General features: G+C 39.7%; 1 long non-coding RNA gene and 5 other non-coding genes across 6 annotated transcripts; 3 read left to right on the top strand and 3 right to left on the bottom strand.

The window, feature by feature from the left end:
• Positions 1 to 5,274: 5,274 nt before the first annotated feature.
• LOC107836271 (uncharacterized) lies at positions 5,275 to 18,091 on the top strand. The gene is made up of 3 exons (XR_001662151.1): positions 5,275 to 5,288; positions 5,577 to 5,582; positions 17,487 to 18,091. It is a non-coding gene; the product is annotated as an uncharacterized LOC107836271 (long non-coding RNA).
• A 3,841-nt stretch (positions 18,092 to 21,932) lies between these two features.
• Positions 21,933 to 22,005, bottom strand: trnav-aac (transfer RNA valine (anticodon AAC)). Its single transcript has one exon. It is a non-coding gene; the product is annotated as a tRNA-Val (tRNA).
• Positions 22,006 to 22,481: 476 nt separating this feature from the next.
• Positions 22,482 to 22,555, top strand: trnai-aau (transfer RNA isoleucine (anticodon AAU)). The gene has a single exon. It is a non-coding gene; the product is annotated as a tRNA-Ile (tRNA).
• A 990-nt stretch (positions 22,556 to 23,545) lies between these two features.
• trnaq-uug (transfer RNA glutamine (anticodon UUG)) lies at positions 23,546 to 23,617 on the bottom strand. Its single transcript has one exon. It is a non-coding gene; the product is annotated as a tRNA-Gln (tRNA).
• A 137-nt stretch (positions 23,618 to 23,754) lies between these two features.
• Positions 23,755 to 23,827, bottom strand: trnav-aac (transfer RNA valine (anticodon AAC)). The gene has a single exon. It is a non-coding gene; the product is annotated as a tRNA-Val (tRNA).
• A 476-nt stretch (positions 23,828 to 24,303) lies between these two features.
• trnai-aau (transfer RNA isoleucine (anticodon AAU)) lies at positions 24,304 to 24,377 on the top strand. Its single transcript has one exon. It is a non-coding gene; the product is annotated as a tRNA-Ile (tRNA).
• The last annotated feature ends 3,396 nt before the right edge of the window (positions 24,378 to 27,773 follow it).

The raw sequence follows: 27,773 nt of genomic DNA, 5'->3' as shown, positions 1-27,773 counted from the left end.
GATTTAAAGTGACAAAACGTCCAAAGAAAAACATCGCATTCTGGAAGGAGCTCAAAGTAAGAAGAATTGAGAAACTGGAATCTCATTATCTAAGATGCACAAACTCATAGATACCTAAAGGCAGCTTGTTTGTGTTTTTTTGTCTGTTTTTGGAGCGTGGGAGGAAACCGCAGTATACGGTGAGAACCCAGATGTTTGTTGATTCTCCTCATCATATTCACCAGGATTCACTCAAAACCAGAGTCATGAAAACAAACTGCACAGAAACTTCATTTATTTACGGTCTTGTAAACACTACACTCCAAAAACAGTTGTATATGATGAAAATAGTCTCTAACATGCTTCAAGTCAGCATATTTTGGGTACATTTTCAAGATTTTATTAAATTGACACCCCTAGTACTGTTAAGAGGACAATTTTATGGACAGAAGGAATGACCTGTGTGAGTTTTGCCCAGGTGGGATCCATGCTGGTCATCTTCACATGAAATTACTTTCTGCACATTCATTTTATTACTGCAAAGTAAAACACTTTACAGTTTTATACATTCTGACTAAATTGGCTTTTGGCACTATCAGTTTTATGTCTGCTGAGTAGGCAGGACGAAGCAACATGTGCTGCTTGAAAAGACATAAAAAAGTGGCGGTAAAACACACAAACCTGCTGACAATACTGGGGAACAAAAATGTTGTTTCAACAGAACCGCCACTTAAAAGCGGATCAGTCTGAGGTAGTGAAGTCAGGTATTGGGTTTAGATCAACGCCCGGCGGCAACCGGCACTAACCTGTTTCACCCCCCCGACACATTAGTTCCAAAAACAGTGCAGTGAAGACGATGTCTGCACACTCACATCATCATGTTTGTTCATGTGTGGATGGTTTGTGCCGCTGTCACAACGCGGGACTCGTTTCTGCCATGTGTGTTGCATACCAACCCAGGCAGAGGATTTGAAACATCTGTGGGGGTACGGCAGCCCTGGAGGGCCATGGGTGGGGCACACATGCATTCCTACATAAACACCATATCCATTTTCAAATGTGATGCCAACACATTTTCACCACAGCAAGAATCAAACAGTAGAGTGATTAATATCGTTCTTGGGAGCAGAAATGTGTTTTTATTCCAGTGTTAAACAATGAAGATTAAAGGGAGAAAAACTCCAGTTAACATGCAGTTTCTCTGTGTCGTCCGAAGGACAACATGGGTGCAACGAGAGTTTCATTAAGTTTCTCACAAGTAAGAATGATGTACAGGTTTGTTGCCAAGGTTTTGAGAGTAACAGTATTTTTCTGCCATTAGTGGAAACGATTCAGACAAAGGACAGAGCACGGCATGAAGCTGCAGCTCAGTTCATTTACTGCAATGATTTAATTCAAAGACTATTGATTACACACTGCGATGGATTTCCATTCATTTCCATGGTTATGTTTTGCAGATGACGAAAACTCAGAGTAACACATCAGGACAATGACAGAAATATGTCATTGAGTTTTTCCCCTACCCTCCAGCAAGGCGCACAGTCATCAAAATTAACTGAAACAAAATCTCAAAATGCGTCACTGTGTAACACATTTTGGTCTGATTTAACTTCAGAAACCAATTCAGGTCATTTTATCAGAACCAAAACAAAAGTTTGGTGTAATTTTAACTTCAGACAGTGGGACAAAATGTGCTTGTGTCCTTATATTTGCTGTTTTTAACCGTTTGTTACCTTACCAACTGAACAGTGAAATAAGCTACATTCTTGGTAAGATTTGAATTTACTAATCAGGACCTGCAAAGAGATCCACAGAAACATTCTAAAGGATAAAGTTTCTGTGGGGACAAGCCGGCTGCGCTGGGCGGAAGTGTTTGTTAATGTTGCCATTATTCCCGAACAGAGCAGGAAAACTTGGAGCAGGACAAAAGTCCCTTTCTCAGAGCTGCAGCTTGTCAGCCAGAAACAATGCAGTCATGACATCGGGGAAACGCTGCTGATGTTTACCTTCGCCCACCATGCCAACTTCCTGCTTTTCTACCTACAGTCATGTTTGTCAAGAATTGTCCCAACACAATGATGCCGTCCGCCAGAGCCTTCAGAGTGTCACCACTAACTCAGGTCTAATGTCAGACGCATGAGAGAAGTCTGAGAAAAGACGTTGGACGCAACAAATCAGGTTGGCTAAAACAATGTTCAGAAATATCACTGCCCCTTCTGCACCTGGTTTGAATAGAAACTCACAAGTAAATGTCATTTGTTCTGCACAACAAAGCTGCAGCTCTTTGTTTTGGACGCTCTGAAGTCAGATGTCCCTGTCGAGTTGTAAAAGTCAAGAGGATAACCGTTCAGGCTGCGTCAGGACAATGCAGAGCAGCGTGTCAGAGAATCAGTGACAACATTGTTGCCGTCTGCTTGACACTAATGCATCTCCAGAGGAACGTAAGCATCTCCTCGTACTGGGAACTTCAAAGCCCGTTAAAAAAAATCCTTCAAATGCCTTAGAGATTCTGTGACACATAAAGTTGCAACTTCAAAGTCACATTTGCTTCTAAATGTGATGCACACTCGAAGCTCCAGAAAACAACTCTTAGATGTAAAAGCTTTTCACGCATCAACTGGCTGAACAAAACTGTCACATTAGCAGCTGTTATCTGCTGAATTTGTTATCCTGCACTTAAAAAAACCCTCACAGCTCACAAAGTGTTTGAGTTCAATCATTATTCATCTGTAATGAAGACATATTTCAAGCTGGACCACATCCTGCACAGATGTCTGCATTAACTTTGCCTTTTAGTTTAAATTTAAAGCATTTTCTGTAGCACATTTATTACATTTATTGTTTGTTTTATTTGAAGATTTTTAGCAACTTTTATGTTTATATTTGTACCTTTTTTTTATTTGCTAATAGTCAAGCCAATACTGTTATGTTTTAACGTCATTATTTTTAGATTTTAATTGTTTATATATTCATTTATATCAGTTTGTTGCCTATAATCAGAGATGGACAGAGTCTGCAGAAGTTTTACTCAAGTAAGAGTAAAAAAGTATTAGGTAAAAAGTCTAAAAGTACCGAGTAACTGATCAAATTATCAATCAAAGTTTTGCATTTTAAGAACCAAAATGACAATAATTCATATAAGTATCAAAAATATGAAAATCGGGCAAAAGAAAAAGTTTACCAATCAGTTAGTTTCAATACAAACTGATGAAACTTTAACAAAACCTGCAGGTGTGTGTGTCTGGTGGATTTTTGGTTAAAACATGTTTGTTGTTCATTCAGTTGGTAGAAAATCCAGAAATTTTACTCAAGTAAGACCATAAATACTTTGAAATAAAGTTACTCAAGTAAAAGTAAAAAGTACTGTAATAAAAATACTTCTAAAAGTTTTTTTTTGTTTTTTTTTAAAGTTACTGAAGTAAATGTAACTGAGTAAAAGTAACTGGTTACTAACTGACTGCCTATAAACCCTTCGGTTTATTTGATTTAATCATTTTGATCTTGTCACTGTTTTTGCCTCTTCTGATTAAATCTCTGCCTTACTGGTTAACCAGAAAGTTTATTTTCAAATTAAAATGAAGTTATAAAAAGTGGACTGGTGGAGCTGCACGTTTGAAAATGTTGTGTTGACGATGACCCCATGTCAGCGGCTGTGGCTCCTCCTCAGACCTGGGCATGCTGTGTGTGCAGAGCGCACACAGAGCGCTCTGCACACGCAGCGCCTGGTCTGCGGACGCAGACCAGGCACCCCACAGAGTGGCCCATCGAGGCAGCAGGTCGGAGCAGCGGCCCCGGGCGGACGCAGACCAGGCACCCCACAGAGTGGCCCATCGTGGCAGCAGGTCGGAGCAGCGGCCCCGGGCTAGAGTGGCAACAGGAGACAGAAAGTAACTCCATTCTATACTTAACACTAATATGAAGACATGACATCACTACCTCTATCATTTTCTAAGTCATGCTGGCCATAGTTCTGCTAAAAGGTCATTTTATTGACTGGGTCAGGTTCCATTAAAGTAAAACAACAGCAGTTTGGTCCTGTGAGCTTCTGGAGGTGCGAGGTGGAGCTCACACCAGTAGTTTCCAAATTGGTGCTGGGAACTGAGTCATTTTTATAGCATCTCTCCATCTAATACATTTTGACCACTCTTCTCATACCAAGTGTGAAAAATCCCAAGATTTTTCTGGATTTGAACTTTTAAAGAAATAAAGCGGCGGCTGTTATTTGGGAGAAAGTGTGTGACTGGAAATGTTTCAGAGCTGCTACAGGAACCATTTTAAATCATTTTCATGTTGTGTACTTCAGATTCTTTATGTCTGTTCTGTGAGAAAACACGTTATCATGGAAACAAACTGCAAAGTCTCTGCATTGTTTCATGGTAACAAATGGAACAAAATCATGTCTTGATTTTATGACAAAGTGTATCCCCATGTTTTTAAATGTAAAATCTCCTCCATGATGTCTGTAGAGGGATGGTGTGCCAAAGTGCATGTACTGAAAAAAACCTCTCATTAGGCAAAGATTGAACTGATTGATGGTAATTGTCTGACGATAACCTGAGAGACCTGGGGGGTCTCGTTCTGATCAGCCTAAGTGATGATGAGTAATCCACTTGTCAAACTTAGCTGCTAATTTGTCATTTTGAATCATTTTATAGCAGCTGTCATCTTTTTCTGTGGACTTTGTCCCTCTGGTCCTCCTGTTCTCTCAGTATTTGTCCTGATGGACTGCTGACCTGTCCGGTTTCTAACGTGCCTCAACACAGACGGTTAATTAGATTCCTGCAAGAACGAGGAAAAACATGATGGATGGAAAATGTGAACAAACTTCACTTTCATATTTTAAACAGTTTATTTTTTTTCTGGAACATTTTACAAAGCTGGATGATGCAGAAGGAAGCATCTTTGAATATTCCTGTTCATAAATTACTCTACATTTTTCAGAATAATCTTTTATTCATCACATATTTGGCATATTTTGGTATATTCTTTTGTTTTTCACATTTTGCAGAATGGCTAAAGGAAATGTTCTATTTATACCAAAGGTAACAAAGTCTTTAATTAACCAAAATGCCTGAAAATGTGCAGAAAATTCAGATAAAAACCTCTAAAATGAGTTTTTGGTTTCATACTTTTCAGGTTTTGTTCTAAAGACAGCAAGTTCACAAGTACAGGTCAATCTGAGACTTTTAGAAACGACGACACAGCTAACGTCACACAAAACCACAACATAACTGCTTTACAGCTTTCATGGTATTCTCCATATTTCTTTTTTTATCCCACTTGTTACTCTCCAAAGATGTCATGAAATGGTCAACAGGAGCAAATTTGCCTTGTTACGTCTAAAAAAGATGTTAAAGTTTTGAATAGTGTACAGTGACTGGAGAAAGGCGTCAGCTGGAGCTACTTTTCTAACCGTTCCTGGGTTTTAGAATATGAAACAAAGGAAATCTTCCTTCATTCGTACTTATTAGAGACACTGAACCAAATAGTTGAGGATCTGAAAATGAAAAATAAAAATAAACTGAGGTGTGATTGAAGACCCTCCGGAGGCAACAGCTTATTAATGTGTCGCTTCCAATAAAGCTCTTGATATTCAGATTCTGGTCGTCATGGAGATCTCAGTCACTCCTGAGATGGAGGCAAAGGTTAGAGTGGTGGTGCATGACTCCTGCAGCATGGAGGCAGATTATAACGGCTCTCCTGCCACTCAGGCTGAGAGCTTTTTACTGAAAGGAAGAGAGACTTCCTGAAGCAGTCGAACAACGGGAATCAATTTTTCACTGGTTGGAAATCTCCCGTTTTTTATTCTGCCTGTCATTTTTCAGAGGGATATCTGAGGAAAATCTATCCACTCCTGCATGTCAGCAGGCTTTATTGTGATGAGGATGGAGTATCCTGCTGCTTTTAAACCCATGTCTTCCTCACATCTTTTTTGTCTAAATAATGGATTGTTTAAGATTTCTTTTGCTGAAACAAAGAAACGGAGCACATTGTTCAAGGCCAGCTTCCTTAACCCCCAATACTTCAAAGAAATTAAGATTTTAAGTAAGATTCATTCCAGCAGGCAGTCATAGATTATTTAGTATTAGCTTGTGTTTCTTCCCCAGCCAGAAATTTTAACACCAAAATATTAAAACATTCTTGCACCAGAATTAATTTCCCAATTGCAATTTAGAGGCTTAAATTGTTTTTATGTTTTCACTTAGAGTAAAAAAAATGCAGAATTCACATTATAAAGTCTACATTTTCCTTTTGCAGTTGTTGTTGATTTAAAATTCAAGGTTGTTTTGTAAAATAAACACAACCCTGCTTTGTTCAGACGGGACGTTTACACTGAGCTTTTATTGCCAACTGATTTCAAGCTTCAGCCGAAAATTAATAAGCTGATATTCTTCTCCAGTTTATCCAGTATAAATTGGAGAATACGTCCATTAGCCAATGCTTTTCGACATCTTGACCTTTTCTTTTGAGTCGTGGCGCCAAGCTCACTTTCTCTTCATGAATCTTTAAAGGCTGCAGCGTAAACAGCTCAGCCTCTGCAGCAGCGTCCATGTTGCCTTTGTGTACATGGACACCAGTGTGAGCAAATATGTATTTCCTTCATTATTATGATTTTTTATGAAATATTTTGCCACATGCACTCCTTCAAATGGAATAAATATACCCTTATCTCTAAAGCATGTTTTAACTTGCTTGGACTGATGCAGATTTGGGAATCATCCTTCAGTGTGAAGATGGAGAAAAGTCCAACTTTTTCATATGCATCCTGGAGCTGGAAGCATGGACCATACTGAAAAATGTTTACTGGAAAAATGACAGCGGCAAACTTATGAAAATCCCGAGGAGCACAGGGAGCCAGAGCAGAACAAAACATAAATCACAGGAACCAGGGACGACAGAGAAGCAACAGGATCAAATGAGAGAAACCAGCAAGGAGGAACTGAGAATGAATGACATAAATATGCAACGGGGAGGCTGATTACTGAGCAGGGATCAAAATGGCTGATTAGAAACACATTGCAGGTGTAAGGGGAGAGAAAGAGAAACAAAGAATAACTAGATACAATAAATAATAAACTGGAATCACAAAGGAAGGACTAAATTAAAGAAAACAGAAACAAGATTGGCTTAATCAAAGAAGACTAAGAATGATCAAACTACAATAAAAAACTGTAAACACCAAAACAACCTAAGATCCTGACAGACGTTGTGCCAAAACAGCAGTAGCTGAATGTATTTTTCAGAAAAGATAAGTTTAAGTTTACTCTCCCTGCTGCGTAAGCGGCTGTCATGTAAGGAGCAACAATCAAGCCAAAAATGGAACATCATACAATTCGGAGATTGCATGATTCAGAAATTCAAGTCTTCATTGTCTTTCCAAGCATCGGATCAGAGAAGCCCTCCTTTGTGGCTCAGAACAGAAATGACAACACTTTCTATTTTAGTGTCTGAACAGAGATTACCCAGGGTTGGTGTGTTCCCCCGGCTGGCAGGCGTTTCACAGCGAGTATGTTATCAAAGCCACTTCAGAGGTGAAGTCACTTCCTCCTCCAGCGAAGCCAGATAACAGCACCCACTCCGAGGCTCCTGGGAATTAAATCCTCACCAGGAAGTGGCACAATGGCCGCCCCATTAGCTCTCAGGCAGAGCCGCGTCGGCCTCTAAGAAGCTCCGCTGATTCCCCCGGTCTCACCAGGTCAACGCTGAGAATCCCCCCCACACGCCTGCTAATGGCCTGTTTGGGGAAGCTTTTGTTTTTTGTCCATGTGTGAGTCTGGAGGACTGTTAGGGTCATCAGGGCTGATAGATGATTATTGTGTTTAGGAAGGAACTCTAATTACTCTGAGTAAATCATCTGGTGCTGCTGTGACAGACAGGAATGCTATCAGGCTAAAGATTGGTGCAATAGATGACTAACCTCCGGGTCCACATCTTCAAAAAAATAAAAGTATTTTGTACACAAAAGGTCTAAAAACTACAGCTGGGGAAAAACCCAAAACCTTTGCAGCATATTTTAGTCATTTTGTCCGATGGGTGGGCCAATGCTCCAACAAAATGGATGCAGTCACGATTTTTCATTTTAGTACAAATGAAAACATTGAATTAACCTTTTACTCTGGATGGAAGAGCAAGAAAAATGAAACCTGGCAAATCATGTCTGTAGAAAACTAACAGCTAAATCAGAGTCGAATGTTTTGGTCCCCAAAGCAGAAAACTGTTTTTTTCAGAACAGTGGAAGGAAACCCAACACCTGATCCATCAAAAATAATGGAAGATGGTGGAAATGATTAAAGCATTGTACTGCTTAGCAGCACTTATTTAAAAACAATAGAAGAAAACAGAAGAGATAATGTTGGGATCAAGAAATCAAAGACTGAAGCGTCTCAGGTTTTATTTGAACATAAACCAGGAGGTGATGCAGAACCAAAGGAAGAATCTGGAAACTGAAAAGATCGACTTCTTTCCTCCTCCACTCCAGCATTTTCCACACCAAGCTTAAGATTTTATTGTTTTTCCTTTTCTCTCACTGCAAAAACAAAATCCTGACTAATGTTTTTATCTATTTTCTACTGCAAGTATCTTAGTACACCTGAAATAAGTCAAAACTAATTTACAAGCTAAAAGATGCTATCTTTTAGCAAGATGGAGGACCTTGTGTTAAGACAATAAATTATCGATATTGATCAAAAAATAACTAGGTCCATTAACAGACTATTTCACTCATAATTAAACATTTTCCCTTGTTAGATGTGAAATATTCTGCTGGTGAGCAAACAGCTCTGGAAAAAATGAAGAGATCACTGTGATCAGTTTCTCTGGTTTTACTCATTATAGGTTCATGTTTGAGTAAAATTAACTTTGTTCTTTTATTCTGTGATCTACTGACAACATGTCCCAGATATTCCAAGCAAAAATTTTGTATTTATTTGCAGTAAATGAGAAATGGTCAAAATAATGAAGAAGATGCAGAGCTTTCAGACCTCAAATAATGCAAAGAAAACAAGTTCATGTTCATGAAATAAGCCAGGACACATGACAACATGATGCATTGACCTACTTATATCACACCTACAGCTAATCTCACAAAACGTCTCTACATCCACAAATGGAGACACGGGAACAGAAGAGCTCCTGTAAATCCTGACTGAACGGGTCAGAAGTGAACCAGCTCTTGACCAGAGGCCGAGCTCCTTGACCTTTCCGTGTAACATAATACCGTGTTTGGCTTCGTAAATGGACACGTCGTCGTCTCTTTAATAAAATCCCGTCCTCCCAAGTTTATCAGCGATCAGCCGATGTTTCAGGTCAGCCGACAGGAACATCGCTCATGAATATGTAAGCTCAGCCAGCCAGGCTTGTTAACATTCCCGGCAAGTCGTCTGCAGACAGGTGAAGAGCACACATGGAGCCTCTTCTGATGACCCTGTTGGGATAATCAGACGGGCCAGAGGAAGGCCTGCGCCGCCAGGTGGAGATCAGAACGGCGCCGCTGGTCCCGCTCGCTCCTCTGCAGAGATTGCACACCCTGAAGGTTACTGTAATCATTTCTTCTTTCCTCCAACAAACAGCCCTCAGCAGGGAGTCCACTGTTTACCTGAGCATCAGGTTTTATTCAATATTTCATCACAGCATCGACCAGAACCAGATGGAAAGTGGAGCTTTAAGATTATTTGGATGCTAAAGTCAGCTCATAAGTTGCTCCGATGAAGATTTAGCCTTTTGAATTGTATTTTATATGGTTTATTATTCAGATATCTGTGGTTTTATATTTGTGATGTTGAATAACTTTATGAAAATGTTGTAACTCGCCGCTGCTTTCATCGTGACCAGAGCGCAGTGGGAAATTAGACTTTGTATGTTGCAACCCGTTACTGTTTCAGTAATTAATGTATGAATTTATTTTTTCTTTTTTTACAAAATAATCATTTTATCTCTCATGCAAACTGAATTATTTCAGATTGATCTGAGTTTGAACCTGAGCTGTTAAAGATTCAGCTTAAATATAGATTAGAACTGAAATATTATTTTTCTCTTTTAATTTATTCCAACGATTGTTAAAATAAGATGGAAAAAAAAGTTGATGTCCTCCTGTCAACATACAGAAATTAAATGGTAAATGAGGGTTTAAGGTTCAGAACTGCGTGACACTGCAGGATAAACTTTTTTGAGAAAAACTAAATTTAAAATGAGAATGATTTACAGAAATCTGAAACTTATTTCAAAATGCTGAGTAATAATCTTCTCAGCCTTATTTTAAATGCAGAACTGTACCATTTTAAATAGGAACAAATAACGGATGTCATACTGTATCTAACTCCAGAAAAAGAAATAAATTATTGCTTTTTTACCAAAGATATAAGGGATTTTCTTTGGTTTGTATTGTTTGTTTTATATTCATTGATAATAAACATGTTAATGTATTTGTTTCTTTTGTTTGCATTTTTTCTTTCCGCTTGTGGGAAACAAAGTTTCTTGATCTTCGTGTTAAATATAAAAACCCTCTGCTGTCTGGTTTTATGAGCTAAAATCAGTAAAAATCAGCTTTTGCTGAGCTAATTTCTCAGTTTTCCACCTTTTAGTGAGTGTGGTTTTACGGTGAGGAAGATTCGTGTGACCTCTGTACTTCTGTTCCACACACTGAGATAATCATCAATCATGGATGAAACTGTGTCTTTTCTTCTGCTCCTACCAGGCACTTGACCTTTAGCAGACCTTTTCTCTGCGATTTCTTCCTACTGTAACGTCTTAATAAAAGATAAAGAGATCTTCCCTGCGCCCCTCCGGAGAGCGCACATTTCATACATACCAACACTCTGAATCCAGGGATATTATATTCCTCCCAGGGAAGTCCAGATTGTGTTCTGAATCGGTTCAAGCCTCGCCTGGCAGCTCTCAGCAGCACCTAACAACATGTGTTCTCAGTTTACAAGGAGGCCAACCTGCATTGTCCAACCTGCAGGCGGGAAACGAATCCCCATGAATTAATCTCATTAACAGTGAGACCAGCGTTGTGGTCAGGACGTTTCCAGATAATGATGTTTTCTCTTGATATAAAGTAATTTGTGAAAGTTTTGCTTCCATTTGGACATTTTGATATATTCTCACTTCACTTAAATGCACTGTGTTGGGATTTCATACCATAAGCCAATGTGCTGTTCACTGACTGAGAGCTGCATCCGTCTGGCAGCAAGAGGAAAACCGTTTCTGAAAGGAAGCCAGAAAATAAACAGAAAACAGAAAACATGGAGAATCAGAGTTCAGCTTCTACACTCCACAAATCTGGAACAAACTGCAAAACAGCCGAAACGCTGAGTTCCTTTAAACCAGGACTAAAGTCCCACTGCTTAGATCTGCTTCTGAATCATTATAACTGGAACATCAATGAACAAATATGATGTGAGGTTATGATGTCATTAGACGAAACATAATTTGATTTGCTAGTTTCATTAGTGGTTCTTGTGTTACGTTTTTATGATGTAAAGAACTTTGAACTGCCTTGCTGCTGAAATGCTCCATACAAATAAACTTGTCATGTGAAAAAATGAGTCCAGCATGAGATTGTCTGGCCTGGTTACGTTTCTGCACCACGTTTTACTCTGTAAAAGGAAGTGGCAGCATCAGGCATGAACAGGAAAGTAGATGAACGTTGGCAGGAAGCTGGATGGAGCTAAAGAGAAGAAATGAAATCTGAAACAGGCTGCAAGACAGGAGGGGTGTGTCAGAGCAGCCTAGTCAAAGTCCAAACCAGGTGCAGCTGAATAATTAGTAGAAACTATGTGATAGCAGAGTGATATGTGGATGTTGTAGTTAGGTGCGTTTCTTGAGATGGAAACTTTTTAATCTGATTTGAAATATTATTTGAACTTACTGAACTCTTTGATAACGAGGATCATGTGAAATGTTCTGTTTTCGTCTCACAGACGCCCCTCTCCACTCCTTCAGACTAGTCAGCAACAATTCGCATCATTACAGCAGCTACTTCTCAGTGAAACTCTGGTAAAAACGTTTTTAACGTGTTAACAGAGGAGCCATGTTGGGATGACTTCCTGGAGGCGGAGCTTCAGAAAGAGCAGAATATTTTTAAAGAGACAGACGCCCAATTTCAAGGCATTAAGTTACTGAGTCCAATTTATTTGGTATTTTTGATTGATATATGCTACATATATCAATATATATATTGATATATGTAGCATTTTCTGAACTAACTGAAGGTAACTGAAGGTAACAGTTAGTAGATTGTACTATAAAATGACATTATGTGCCTAGAAAATACAGAAAATACATAAAATACATAATGCTGCTGCTTTAAAAAAAACGTCTGAAGGCACAAAGGGTTCCAGCGCAGTAAGCTTTACCTAAGAAATGTTTCTATTACAGAGAGGTAAGGAGCCTTATAATATATTTATACCAGCTGATTGAATGTGCATATTCTTTAAACATCCATAAATGGACAGTGAGATGTTTTTTTGTTTCCATCAGATGACCGGTGTATGACCTCAGGTTGCTGCTGCAGCCTCCTTCCTCTCCAGTGGCTCTTCCCTGTGGAGACTCTGCTCCCCGTTTGCCCCGTCCTGCTGGGACCTGGCCTTTTGTGGCCTTCTTTCCCCGGCTGCAGCAGCCCTGAAGAAGCTAGCAGCTAGCCTCTCTTGGCCTCCACACAGCGGCCAGACAGAAGCTGCTCCTCCCTGAGCGCGCTCAGACGCCCGCTGAGGCTCCGCTCCCCGTCGGCTGCTCATTTCTTCCTTTCTCCAAGTAAATCCGGCTTGGCAGCAGAGGAGAAACTTCTCTCTGAATGTTTGGGAGTCGGGGATTTATCTGGACCTGTCTCACTGTGTGTTCTGTGTAAGCGGAGGGGGGATTTTGAAAAGTTCAAACCCAAAGAGAAGCACAATAAAGCTCAGAAATTAGCAGCAAGATGGCCTTCTGCTTTAACGTCCGTATTTCACTGACACATCAGATGAAGGTCGGCGCTCACAGCAAGCTGGTGCCGCAAAAGAAGCTAAATCTCTCAGAGTTTAATCAAAGAAGGTCAGAAGATCCAGCACACAATGGATGCTAAAGGACAGCAGCAGAGAGCCTTTTCTGGGGTGCAGCAACTTTTAAATCTTCATGGTAATTTCAGGAGGATAAGATGGACAAAGGGGTGAAGCTTATTCTGCACTCAGCTTGAAAAACTACTTCTAATCTTGTAGATTTTTTTTCTTTCTTCCCTATTATTGTTATCAGCACCACTCTTCTCTTCCTCCCAGTTTGTGTTTTATTGTGAAGCCATGAGTCACATTTGGCACAGAAACATCCAGAGTCGGAACAAATTCACATGAAACAGAAGGAGAGAGGTGGAGGGGTCAGCTCGACTGCCCACCCATAAATCCCTGTAATGAAATAGGCCAGTACTGTACGCCATCTCTGATTGGTTGGCGAGCAGTGGGGGAAAAAAACAAGAAAGAAAGAAAGGCCAGAAAATTCTAATCCCTTCACTGTCCACAACTATTAGATCAGCGTCTAAATCCCATCAAATGTATTGCTATCTGAGCGGCTCGGCGGCCAGGAGCAGGAGTTGCCACCTACAGCCTGTCCTGATTAAAGCTGCGGGTAAAAAGTCTCTGTTTGCATTAGAGCGGGGGGCGGAGCCGGATTAGGGCTGCCGTGGGATGGTGGGAAACATTTACAGGAATGTTACTGCTTTGATTTCCCAAGACTGTAAAAAGTCTCCGATTGTGTATCAGCTGTGTTTACATCAGACAGAGAGACGGGAGGACAGTCGGGTCATGAGACCTGAGGAGGGAAGTCAGAGGCTTCTTCCTTACGGACAGGAAGTGTGACGGAAACTGGCAACAGAAATACATCAAATCCAACCTAATTATGGAAAGTCCGACTCAGATCTGAGTAACTTTGATGTATTAAACTTTCTCAGAAGTAGAGATTTGTTGTTCCTTATGACCTTTGTGAAGTCTGGTGCAATTCAATTCCATAAATAATACTCTTGATTGCGAATAAACCATAATTAGAAACGTGATTTATATATTTTTTTATTATGTTTGACGGTGAAATCGGTTTATTTAGTGTGTTTTATCATGTCCCGGCCTTGAACCAGACTGGGAGGTCGTAAATCTGCAACAATAAATTGAGCAGTGCTGTAATTGGCTTCAAGCTGGCAGAGATTTGGTCTGAAAACACTTTAATTCTGAGTTATAGCTCTGCTTTTAAGATTTTAATCAGTCTTTACTTTTTACACGCAGTCAGGATTAAACAGAGTATCTGCTCTATGAGGCTTGTTTGTCACATTAAAAGTCTTTTGAAAATAAACTTTAAGGTGGCATTTAATGAACTTCTCATAAAGCCCACATCTTTGTATTGATGTGATGCAATTGGTGTTTTCATTAATTGTAAGTGGAAAATCACCATAATAAACATAAATAAATGCTTAAAAACACCCGAGTGTGTGTAACTGATCTGTGCTTGTGTCTCACTTAGTGGCTTAAACTGAATTATGTGATTTTCTTCTATTTTCAATCACTGAAATAATGTAATCTTTTCTTTTCTGTTATTGTTTTTCTCATGATCTGGTTTAACATCCATGCTGGCAAGTTAAGAGATAAATATTATGGAAAAAATGGGAATATTTCACCTAATAAAGGCTTAAATTTAACTCAGTATAATCACAAACAGTTGTGGATGCATCAATCTGTGTAACACACATGAAGGTGGATGTGCAAAAAACTACTTAATATAATACTTTGCATGCAGCCCACATGTTTTTTAAATTTTTTAAATAGTAATTGGTGAAGTAAATTTATGCAAGCAAAAATGAACATTTTTAATAAAACAAAATGGATAATAGTTTTTATAATTGTAAAACATTTTATTGGACCCATTTGTTTTTTTGTTTTTTTTCTCTATTTTTTTAACTTGAGCAGTGTCAGTTTTTCATACCTGCATTGTCAAAATAAAAGCGCTTGCAGCTTGGCTTTACAACATTTTTTGATGCTTCATGTACTTTCAAAGTTAATTACATGCAAACGTTTGTCCATGTTTCCCCCGATGCGGCACATCACAGAGTGGAGCTCTGAGGCCGTTTACAACGCTTCATGTTTCTGCATAAATAGATCACACAAGCCCAAAAGATGGTAAAAGCAACATGTTTACTGAGAAAATCAAATCTTCTGTGATAATCAGCCTGTGCATGTGTGTGCAGTCAGATTCTGCAGGTTTTCAGATCTCCACCTGTGTGACCGTGTGGCTGCAGCTCATTGTGTCTCAGCGGTGAAGTGAGACTGGAGAATCGGCTGTTCATTACGTCTGTCTGCAAGCCTGCGTGTGTGTGTGTGTGTGTACGAATACCTCCTTGTTTCAAAACTAACAAAATGGAACCTCAGAACCTCCACATGGCCCACGAACATGTGGCTCTAAAGCGGAGCTCTGCTGCCCCCTCTGGTTGAAGGTTGAAGTGCAGCGCAGCGCCGTTGATGACTGTGGTCAGAGTTCTTTTCCTGGATGTAACTGGATCCAATAATCATCTCAGATTCAAACTTAAACATCTCTAAATGAGCAAATTAGTAAAACAAAATAATTTATTTAACTTTTTGCCCAATATAAGATGTAAGCACACATGAAACCTAATGTATTATCTGAGTTCAGTTTGAGATGGAGGCATCATAATGATTATGAGATGAAAAAGGCAGAATTTCTGACAGATTAAACCAAAAAGCTGCACAGTTTATACAATAATTATACTATAAAAATAGACTGTGTGAATGTGGATATACAACATTTTATTCTTTTTTTTTTTTTTTTTTTTTTAGTGAAACTCTTCCCAAAATGTTTGAGGTGGTTTGACTGGGATTCAAAATTGCAACATTTGTCCCATTTCCAGCTGTGAACCAAACCGTTTGGATAACCCGTTTCCCTCCTCGCCTGTGGTGGCGCTGCACTAAGAACCACTGATGGAAACGACACAAAAACTCCTGAAGTCACCGAGTTCAACTTTTTTCTTCATGAAATGTAAACAAAAATGGAGCAGCATCCGATTTCAGCGGTTGGAGGATTTCTCTGTTGTCTTTGGTAAAAGACCAAGAGCTTCTTGTATTAATGCTACACTTGTGTTTTTAGTACCTCAATCTTTGAAATCAAACCAGTCAACTCAAAATATCCAATAAACTGAACCAGTTTCAGCCAAAACCCAGCTTCTTCAAACAGACATGGATTTAAAACGGATGATTTGTGCCAAAGTCTGAACTATAAAGGTGTCAATGGTGAGAAATTTGACTTCCTAACTCTTAAAACCACCCCTGTATTGATCCTGAGGGTGGATTTTATTTTGGTAATGGCGGTTTGCTCTGACTGCTTCCTGTAGCAGCGCCATCCTTCTTGTTCACTCTGAAGCTGCTCCTGTTTTTGTTCGCAATCATATCTGTCTAAACCCGCAGCACGATTATCATTTCTGCACCTGTGCCAAGTTATTAGAGAGGGAAGAACCACAAATACTATTACGATAATGGGCCGCAGATAGCAGAGTGGATAATTGCATATTCTTTAGATGAACATGAGTTGACATTGGGAATGGAGTCCCAGTTCGCATCTGCTGCACATCGCTCACTGCCTTTGTGGCCGTTTGCAGCTGCAAAGCAGCAACTCTGACAAAGAGGAGACCTGTGCAGTTTGAAAGCAGAGCGGGTGACACCGGTTTAACGACACCAGGCATCCGCGTTCTTAGTCAGCAACTGCAGATGAATTGTACGACAATGATGACAAATCAGCAGCGGAATGGAGTGGGAGTCAGAGCAAGGCGACGTGTGAGACAAAACCTGGCGCCGTCGCAGATGGCTAAAGGCCAGTTTTAGTTTGGTTGTGCTCCCAGTTTGTTTCCTTTGATTCCGCACTCAAGGTAAGAACCATTAGTCAGTCTCATTGAGCCAGGATGCCATCAAAGTGAGTTATGTCATGCATCATTTCCATAGAAGCAGGATAGATTAGCTTTAAACGGCGCTGAAGTGATGTTACACACTGATGTGTTCAAACATGAAGCCAATCCAAGTTTGACTGATAAGCAGGAGAATGAATTTATTTTAAAGTTGTCTATTTATGCGTTTAAAAATATTTGTTTTTCTACAGATGGTTTTGACATTTGTGAAGAAAAATCAGTTTTATTGCTGAGATGAGTTGAGGATTTCTCTCTCTCTCCACAGAGCAGCGGGGAGTCCCAATCTGTACAAACACAAACGTTTATGGACTTTATTAGGATTTTAGATTAAATGGCAATTAAAAGAGCAAATAATTATGAAATAATGAGAATTACTAACTTAACCTTCATTTAAATGAGTAAGAATTTATTTTTGGAAAAGTGCTGCTTGGGTTTGTATTGTGCCTCCCTTAGTCAATCTTTTGCAGTGAAGCACTGCAGTCATTTAATTTAAGAGTGTAGGACAAGGGACGCATGTAAAAGTTGCAGGACTCTGGCCTCAGTTTGAGACTGCTGGTGTAGCACTATTGAAGTACAGAAGGACTAGATGGAATAAATCAGAAGACTAAATTCGTCTACTGGAGCCGTTGTCAGTAATCAATAAAACAATGCAAAAGAACTGCTTTCAATACCATGTATTTTGAAGAGAAAATTAAAGTGAACAATACAAGACAAACATACATAAAACCCAAAATAAATATACACAGTACTGCGCCAGATCCTTCATACATTTGTGCACAACTGGTCTTAAACTTCCCCGCTGGTCAGCACAATGTCTGACCGACACACATTCAAAAGTCCATGGTTGGATTATCCAGATATTTAAAATGACAATGTCCCAGCGCAAGTTGTTTCGGATGAAGAGATGAGTAATGGATTGTGTGCCTGAATGGTGAGATGGAGGGGGAAATGATACCGTCAACCTCCTACCAGACCAGTATGGAGTGATTCTTAGGTTCTCCTGGCCCCAGCCAGTTTTCAGAAGCTCGCCAATCCTTTAACCCTAAAAAGGGGTCACCTGGCCTGTATTAAAATAAACAGGACCAGTAAATTTCCAGCCTGCTAGTTAACTAGACTTTTTTTCAGTTACATACAGAAATAAATGCAATAAATCTAATCTTTCAGACCAAATAAAGATAAACATTCATCTCATTATCTTAAACATGTAGAACTTAAGAAGTTAGATCATACAACAGTTAATGATCACAATTAGCATTGGCTACCACCAACATGCTAAAACAAACAAAACAACATTGTGTTCACTACTCACCAATTCCATTTATAGTTCAGTGCATGACAGCTTCATGTCTCCAAACTCACTGGATTCTCAGATCTACATGATTTTTATATTAAAAGGTTAAAAAGTGCATAACAAGCAAAGGGATGAACTGACTGAAAACACCAACCTGCAGCTCCTTTGTCTCCAGCTCTCCCCCTCACACCTGACTGGGGAAAGCTGGAGCAAGCCTAAATAACTACCTCAGGTGTGTCAATTGGTTGAATGCACTGTGTGACTGACTGTCACTCTAACCAATGGGGCAGCAAGGCGGGACTAAGGGCAGTTTTTTTCCTACCCCGGGTTACACTGGTCTAGAGAGTAATCAATACCTTGCTAGGACTGAACTTATTCCATATCCTGTGCGCCTCAGGATAGAACAGGTGAGATGCTGTTAATAGATCAACCTCCATTTTCAGCTTTTCAGCAACTTTATCCCTGAACTGCTTTGCTGTGTTTTTTGGTCTTCATGATGCTGTTTGTTCACAAGCGTTCTTCAGCTGAACACCAACACCTGACCAACGACTGAAGTACCTACAGGTGAGCCCTATTTACTACTTACTGGATGTTTATAAGCAGTTTACCGCTTTGTGTTGTATTTAGGAGTTTTAGTAAAGCACACTGTTCAGAGTCTTTTTTGGTTAAAAATGATCCTACGATGACAGCCTGGTGACTGTTCCCATGAAGTAGGTTGCCACCATCAGTGTGTGAATGGGTGAATGTAGTGGAAAGCACTTCAGTATCCTCTGGACTTGACAAAGCTCTATACAAGTACAAGCCATTTACCATTTTACCATTCATTTCCATATCACAGTCGCAGACTGCTTTGCGGTGGTCTATCATAAAATCCCAATAAAATCCTCTCAATTTTGTGGTTGTCTAAAAGTCCCTTACAAAAACAAGCATCCAAGAAACACCCTGTTGGGATCCCACCTCACTCCTTTGAGCGTAGAAGAACATTTGATTATCAGTACATCCTGCTGTAAATGTAATGCTGCTCTTTGGAACATACGAAAATAAAGAAGCTCTCCAGTTTGTAGAAATCCCCAGCAGGTTTACGCCCTGCAAGCAGGAACCCGTCTGGTCGGAGTGAGTATTCCCCTCTGCTGCACCTGCAGCCCAGCCACCCACGTCGTCTGTCCAGTAGCTCTGTGGAGCATTTACAGTGTGACAAACCCATTGTTGCCATGTGTCACAAAGATAATTATGGAGACAAATATACAAACTAAGGCACATTTCAAGTGAACCACAGGCACCATGGCAACAGCACACACAGGATGATTGTTTCCTCTTTGAGATCTGTTTTTTAAACTCAATACACAAATCCAACCAATCTGAAAAGGCCTCTGGTCTGTGGAAAAATCAAAGATAACAACAACAAGCACTATTCAGCCTGAAAGCATCAGCGGCACCTTTTTGCCGAGTTTGTGAGAAGAAACTGAACTCCTGCACTGACTTTAGTGCCACTGTCTCACTTTTCTGAAGGAGATGAGAAGAGTTGGCTTTTTGTTCTGCTGGAGCTGCAGAGGCTTTGTGGTGCAGGTGAAGAATACGGGCGCCGGCTTTCTCAGACAATTCTGACCTGCATCTGAATACAGGCCAGGCCAGCTGGAGCCCTTTATTTACTGCTGAAATATTGGGATGCTCTTTGCCAGGTTGGAGAAAGAAAAACACTCCCAAGGCTTTATAAAGCAGGAGCCATGACAGACTGCTAATTTAAACAGCTCCCTGCAGCTTTTATCTCCTACAGATTTTCTTACTTGTGTTTAGTTGAGTGTGGAAATAAATTTGCAGGAACATCTGCAGCAGCAACACCTGCATGTTGGCTTCTTTTAACCAAATTGACTTTGGTTAAGAGAAGCCAAGTCAGTGTTGTGTAGAAACTATAGACATCACAAAGAAGGATTTCTGTTTATTAGAAAACTGATTCATTTTACAACGTGGTAATAAAATTTTAATTAAAACAAAGAGAAAACAGATTTTAATGGGGATGACTTTATCTGCCAATTTTCACATGAATAAAACATTTTTACTCAGTTTGGTTTTCTATGTATTTCTTCCTTGTGTCAGATATGTTACTAAAGAGCAAAAACATTAAAGGTAAACATTAAATTTTAAAGTACTTCAGTTTATATTGTGTTAGTTATGGTAAAATGATGTAAAAACCCATTTAAAGTTCCTTAGTGTGAAATAGATAAGCAGAGAAATAGAGCACCAATACCTTACTGTGTACAGATTAATTCAAATAAAACATAAAAAGTAAAAGAAAAATATGAGGTATGACTACAAAGTAATAAATTTAACACTCTTGTAACTCAGTTCTTTGTTTTTCTAATTTGGCATTAAATTAGCAACACAATCTAAGATACTGTTAGCCAGAAAACAAAGTCATCACCATAATAAAAGTCACACACGTTGGTGGGCCACGTTTGGCTTTGATTAGGACTCATTTCCTGAGGCGTTTTGACAGGTTTCTGCAGTGTCACCATTTATTTCCATTCAGCTTTGCATTAACTTTTCACTTATGGTGCCTTCACACCAAACGCGTTACGCACATCAAAACCGCGTTGGACGCTTCAAGTTTGATGCACGTGCACTGTGGAAACACCTAGCGTTTCCAGCATCAGGCTGGTCTGGTTTGTAGGTCACAGTCTATGCCAGAGGTTCCCAAACTGTGGGGCGCGCCCCCTAGGGGGGGCGCCGTGTCATTGCAGGGGGGGTGCGGGAAGCCATCTGGATGAAAAAACAAAACAAAACATGAATGCTGTATGCGCTGGGTTTTTACCTTAGAATGGCCAACTCTCTGTTATTCCTATGTCAATTTCATACAGTAGAGGCTTCCACACTTCCCATATTTGTGTCTTCTGTCACTTTTATCAGCAGTTAAAACTGTTTAATCCATAGTTAACATGCTGTAACCTGTTTTTCCGAGCCGCCTTTAAACACAACATGAGCGCTAAGACGCTCGCGCTGGGTTTCCACCTGTGAAGGAGACCTGCTGCTGCTGGGCGGAGCTACGTAGGTTTGTGTTAGAATCACGGCAGCAAACCAGCAAAACGCAAAGAACTTTTCACAGTTTTTCCCTCCAAACTAACCGACTGAGTTGAGTAAAGCTGTTGGATGCAGGTAATGTTAGCTAAAAGATGACTAGCTAATATCAACCTTAAGCTTAACAAGGACCTTGTAGGCTACCGATGTTAGTGTCTATTTTCAGCTACTTACATTCATTTTGCCCCAAAAAAAGTCGATGCCCCTCCCGTCACATGCGTCGTTTCAACCAGACAGCCATTTGTAATCCATAGGGGGGCGCAGAAAATGTTTGGAAACCACTGGGTGGTGGGGGGGGTGCAGAAGAAAAAGTTTGGAAACCACTGGTCTATGTGGAGGCACGTCGAGGGCATTACGACGTCAGAAAGGTCAAAATCACTCCAGCCTATGATTGGTTTCCGTTGCCAGCCTATTTGTCAGACACATTGAACGCTCTTGATGCATCAAAAGGTTCAAATCACGCAGCAACGGGCCCTAGACGCTCATCCAAAAACACTTTGAATGTAAACCAGACTCACCTGATTCTGAAAATGCATTTGGTGTGGACACACTTTAAAGGAGCCTCGATTTCAAAGATGTCTACATTGAAGTCGACTGGCTTATGAACCATCACGAAAGAGGAAGACTCTTGTCTCAATTCACCCTGTGAGAAACATAATCTGCAAAATCTGTTTCTGTCTGGTTTCAAACCAGAGACCTTTTGTGTGTTAAACGAATGTGATAACCACTACACTACAGAAACTCAACTTCTCCTCTTTGTTTCAGGTTGAGGTTCCAAATGTGAACATGTCAGATTCAAAGCATGAAGTTCCTACTGAGGATTGCACTCAGATGCCTGGATTCAGAGTACAGAGTAGCCCATTGACCTTATTGGCAACAATCCATTTACGTTGATTTCATATATATTGCAGTATATTATTTTTATAAATATGCTGCAATTAGAATATGAGCACGTTTGTCAAAATCATGTATGATTTTCTTAGATCGATGGGAAGACCATACCAAGGTTGTGAGTTCTATCCCCATCCTGCCCAATCAATCAAAACTTCAAAATGAAAGAGTGGGAAAAGAAACACTTCAAAAATATAATCAACACTGGAAAATATACCTCTGGCATGTTGACTTTGAAAAACATTAGAATATGAAGCCTTTCCTGAAAACTTCATTGTAAGATCATGTAAGATTTTCTTAAATCCATGGAAACTTTACATTCTGTGTGGCTGGTTAGCTCAACTAGTTAGAGCATGGTGCTAATAACGCCAAGGTCATGGGTTCAATCCCCATACTAGCCAATTGAAATATGAATTGGTTCAGACAATCAACTTCAAAGTAGTGAGAGGATTTAAGTTAAAACCTTTCATACATTGCTTTTGAAAAACAAAGGAATGTCAGCACTTTTATCAAATCGTAATTGTGGTAAAATCATGAAAGTTCTTCTTAAATCCATAGAAACTCAGCAGTTTGTAAGGTAGGTTAGCTCAGGAGTTTGCAGCGTGGTGCTGGTAACGCTGAGGTCATCGGTTCAATCCCCATACTGGCCAGTTCATATCTATGGTGTTTCAGATAATCAACAAATAAAATTGGTGAAAAATAATATCAACACTCCAAATAAAAAATGGTTCAAAAACAAAATTAACACTTCAAAATAAAAAGTGGTTCAAAAATAAAAACAAAACATGGTTCAAAAATAAAATCAACACTTCAAAATAAAAAATGGTTCAAAAATAAAATCAACACTTCAAAATAAAAAATGGTTCAAAATCAACACTTCAAAATAAAAAGTGGTTCAAAAATAAAATCAAAACAAAAAATGGTTCAAAAACAAAATCAACATTTCAAAATAAAAAGTGGTTCAAAAATCAAAACAAAAAATGGTTCAAAAATAAAATCAACACTTCAAAATAAAAAATGGTTCAAAAATAAAATCAACACTTTAAAATAAAAAATTGCTGTAAAGTATACCTTTATGCAAGTTGATATTGAAAAACATTAGGATATGAGCGCTTTTGTTACAATCATCTAAGTTTTTAGCAAATCGATGAAAACTCATCACTCCAGAAACTTATTCAATTTCCCGGTAGAGGATCCAAAAGTTATCAGAGACTAATGTCAACCATGGGCATGGAACAATGTTAAATACTTATACCACAGATCCTCTCAGAGAGCACAGTAACTTGGTGAACAATCTGTCAGACTTGTACTTGTGCCTAATTTCACATTATGGTCCATAAACTAAGCCTGGGATCAAAAACTGTATTGAAGATGTCAGGAGCAGAGACAAAAGGTTCTACTGAGACTTGAACTCAGATCGCTGGATTCAAAGTCCAGAGTGCTAACCATTACACCATAGAACCACCAAGTGGGAACTTAAATAAAGGAACCTCAATTTCAAAGATGCCTACATTCAAGTCGATTGGCGTATGAACCATCACCAAACCTGAAGACTCTTGTTGTCTCACTTCACCCTGTGAGAAACATAACGTACAAAATCTGTTTCTGTCTGGTTTCAAACCAGAGACCTTTTGCGTGTTAAGCAAACGTGATAACCACTACATTACAGAAACCAAATTTCTGTACATTGCTTCAGTGTGAGGTTTTAAAGTTTAAGATGTCAGATTCAAAGCATGAAGTTCCTACTGAGGATTGCACTCAGATGCCTGGATTCAGAGTACAGAGTAGTCCATTGACCTTATTGGCAACAATCCATTTATGTTGATTTCATATATATTGCAGTATATTATTTTTATAAATATGCTGCAATTAGAATATGAGCACGTTTGTCAAAATCATGTATGATTTTCTTAGATCGATGGGAAGACCATACCAAGGTTGTGAGTTCTATCCCCATCCTGCCCAATCAATCAAAACTTCAAAATGAAAGAGTGGAAAAAGAAACACTTCAAAAATATAATCAACACTGGAAAATATACCTCTGGCATGTTGACTTTGACAAACATTAGAATATGAAGCCTTTCCTGAAAACTTCATTGTAAGATCATGTAAGATTTTCTTAAATCCATGGAAACTTTACATTCTGTGTGGCTGGTTAGCTCAACTAGTTAGAGCGTGGTGCTAATAACACCAAGGTCATGGGTTCAATTCCCATACTAGCCAGTTGAAATATGAATTGGTTCAGACAATCAACTTCAAAGTAGTGAGAGGATTTAAGTTAAAACCTTTCATACATTGCTTTTGAAAAACATAGGAATGTCAGCACTTTTATCAAATCTTAATTGTGGTAAAATCATGGAAGTTCTTCTTATATCCATGGAAACTCAGCAGTTTGTAAGGTAGGTTAGCTCAGGAGTTTGCAGCACGGTGCTGGTAACGCTGAGGACATGGGTTCAATTCCCATACTTGCCAGTTCATATCTATGGTGTTTCAGATAATCAACAAATAAAATTGGTGAAAAATAATATCAACACTCCAAATAAAAAATGGTTCAAAAACAAAATTAACACTTCAAAATAAAAAGTGGTTCAAAAATAAAATCAAAACAAAAAATGGTTCAAAAACAAAATCAACACTTCAAAATAAAAAATGGTTCAAAAATAAAATCAACACTTTAAAATAAAAAATTGCTGTAAAGTATACCTTTATGCAAGTTGATATTGAAAAACATTAGGATATGAGCGCTTTTGTTAAGATCATCTAAGTTTTTAGCAAATCGATGAAAACTTATCTTCCTGACTGAGGGTAAATCTGGACTCATCACATCACATGACCTCCTTCCTTCACTCCTGAGTCCAATCTTCAGGCTCCCTCACAAACAAATGCCTTTTTCTCCGGTTATTCTCCCTGATTAGTGGTTTTCTTAAGGCTACACAGCTGCTCAGCCTCAATCCCCTGAGTTTGCTTCACACTGAGCATGTGGAAAAGCTCTTACTATTAGACATCGCCCTGAGTTCTGCTGCTGTTGTTCTTCGACTGGATTTTTCTAACCCAGTTACAGTCATACCTGAAATCTCTGTTTATTTTCTCTGCTTGATGCCGATGATCTGACCCGTCTGAAACAGACTGATCTTTTTAGCAAACATATGGACAGAGGATGTGTCTCTCAACATGGCTGCTTAAGAAATGAGAAGCGACTCGTTCCCTTAAGTTGGATGTATGGGATTCTTTCAATTAACAAGTTCAAAAAAGTGTAATAAAATATTTCACTACACTACTCTTTCATCCTAAAACTAATTCTGTGGGACTCTCTCCACTGAAAATCATTAAATCAGACGACAAAAATCACAGTGTTTGGTGTAAACACCTGTTGACCTGCAAGCCAACAAACCATGAAATGAAACGTGGCTGTGCCATGAATAAAACAAGAGCTTATTAACTTGGTATTAGCATTCCAGTTTGTGGGTAAAGTAAGAATATTTTTAAAACAGAAGACAGTAACAAAGTTGTTGTTGGTATCAGGATGCCTGACCAGGTCACAGACGGGTCACACGGTGGGTTTTCTCCGGGTTCTCCAGTGACTCTCCACTGGCCAAACAGCCTTCTGGTTTGTTTGCAGGTTATTTCTCTTCTCTGTGTGATGGATCATAGGACCACCAGTCCTGTGGTGGTCCAAAGATTAAGGTGGAAAAGAAAAGAGATGGAGAGATAGGTCACGTTGTATAATTTATGAACATTATTTATTTAACTGAATTCAATTTTTAAGGTGGGAAAAAACAATCAAATGATGTTTGTTTTACAGAAAAACCTCTAAAATGTCCTCCAAGCGCCAGTTTGAGAACTAAAGCTAAACAAGACACATTTCATCTGCCTGGTTTTATTGTGTGATTTTATTTTGTTGCTCTGACAGAATCTGCAGACGCCCTGAAAGGAAGAGGAGGCGCTCAGGGAACCCGTTAAGTCAAGGTTGTTATGCTGGCTGGCATTTTGTAATATAGTGAGGGATTCTAATCTTTATCAGCTTTAGTGGCCCTGACAAGCTAACATTTATTAAAGTCGGATCAGAGGCACTTCACTCAGGCAATAATGTGCTGTCAGTGACAGTTAGTGCCACCCAAGATGATCTTGTTAAAAAGCTTTTTAATCAGCAGTGGAGCAACAGGAAGACTCATCCGGAGACATCAGGCCTGTCTAAACATCTTCAGCCGCAGAGACGGTGGAAAACCTCGTACCTGCAGATGAACACGGAGAAACCAGCACACCTGCATCCGGGTGGAAAGAATAATGATTCGTTCTTGCACATTGTATTCCGTCTCGCGGTCCGCCGGCGTTGCTGTCACTGCCTTTGTCATCCTCCTCCAGTCAAGCAAACACTTGTCACAGCTCTGACTCCGCCGTGCCTCCTCAGACACACTCACAGGGCGGCTTTGTCACACTGTCATTCAACCGGCCCGAAGAGAGTGAGAGGTGAGAAAATTTGCTCCTGTGCCTTTCTGTTTGACCGGCCTTTAGTGTGAAACCACTCAATATTCCCTGCTTGGAGCAAAGCAGCGGATTCTGAATACATTAAATGTGAAGTGTATGTCCAGGTGCGGCAGAAATGCAAATATTTCATCCACCTGAAGTTAAATCATTTCCTTTTGAACCCAAATCGTAATGTAGTTTTCCAGTATTTCCTCACCAGTGTGAAGATCCAAATGAACTCAGATCAACCTTTTTCTATTATCTCTAAAAAATTCCCAACACCTAAAAAATATGTAGAAATAACTCAGAGAAGTTATTGAATCTTACTGTATTTATTAAGGACAGAATGTCAGAGTTATTCTGCTCAACAGTCGGACGTCCTGCAGGCACAGGATGGATAATATGAAGTTTAGATCGGAGATTCAGCCTCTGTTGACAACTTGCCAGGTTTGCAGCAGATTTTAGAAACTTTCAGGCTCCTGTGGTGACGTTATTTAAAGGCAAATCGTGACAAATCTACCTTTTCTGGGTTATGTCAAATCTTTCTGTAAGCCTGAAGCTGCTGTTTGGCAACAGCAGAAACTTAGACATTTTCCTCCCACTGTTTGTTCTCAGGTAAACAGCAGGAGCATCTGCAGTGTTGTGGTGCGGTTAGAGGCCATTTCTGGAGACATCCCAATGCGTTTTATGATCTTATTTATGTTTCTTTATAGATAGTAATCTGGATCATTTGAACCTATGGGGTCCCAACACTTTGAAACAAAGAATCCTCCAATCCTCCATCCGGCCAGGATGTCGATGCAGCAGGTGGACATGGTTAGCTGATGCACATCATGTACGGCCCGTTCTCGCTTAGATCATAAGCAGTTCTGGTTTGTTGACGCGTCGTCTCTGATCAAACGTTTTCCTCTCAGTCGCCATCAGTTCCTCTAGGATGATCCTGTTCAGAAACAACCAGCTCCTGGATGGCCGCCGTCTGTTCTGCTGCTTTTATAAACTGTTTCTGAGTCTCCTGTTGGATTATCTGGTAACGAGTCCCAGCAGGTCGCTTCTGAATTCCTGACCTGGGCTGCTGTCGACCAACTGACCTGGGCTGCTGTTGACCCATTGACCTGGGCTGCTGTCGACCAACTGACCTGGGCTGCTGTCGATCCA

This window comes from Poecilia formosa, unplaced genomic scaffold, assembly GCF_000485575.1.
Source record: "Poecilia formosa unplaced genomic scaffold, Poecilia_formosa-5.1.2 Scaffold47, whole genome shotgun sequence".
Lineage (NCBI taxonomy): Eukaryota > Metazoa > Chordata > Actinopteri > Cyprinodontiformes > Poeciliidae > Poecilia > Poecilia formosa.
Note: the sequence above shows the minus strand (reverse complement) of the source record. Positions and strands in the feature narration are given on the sequence as shown.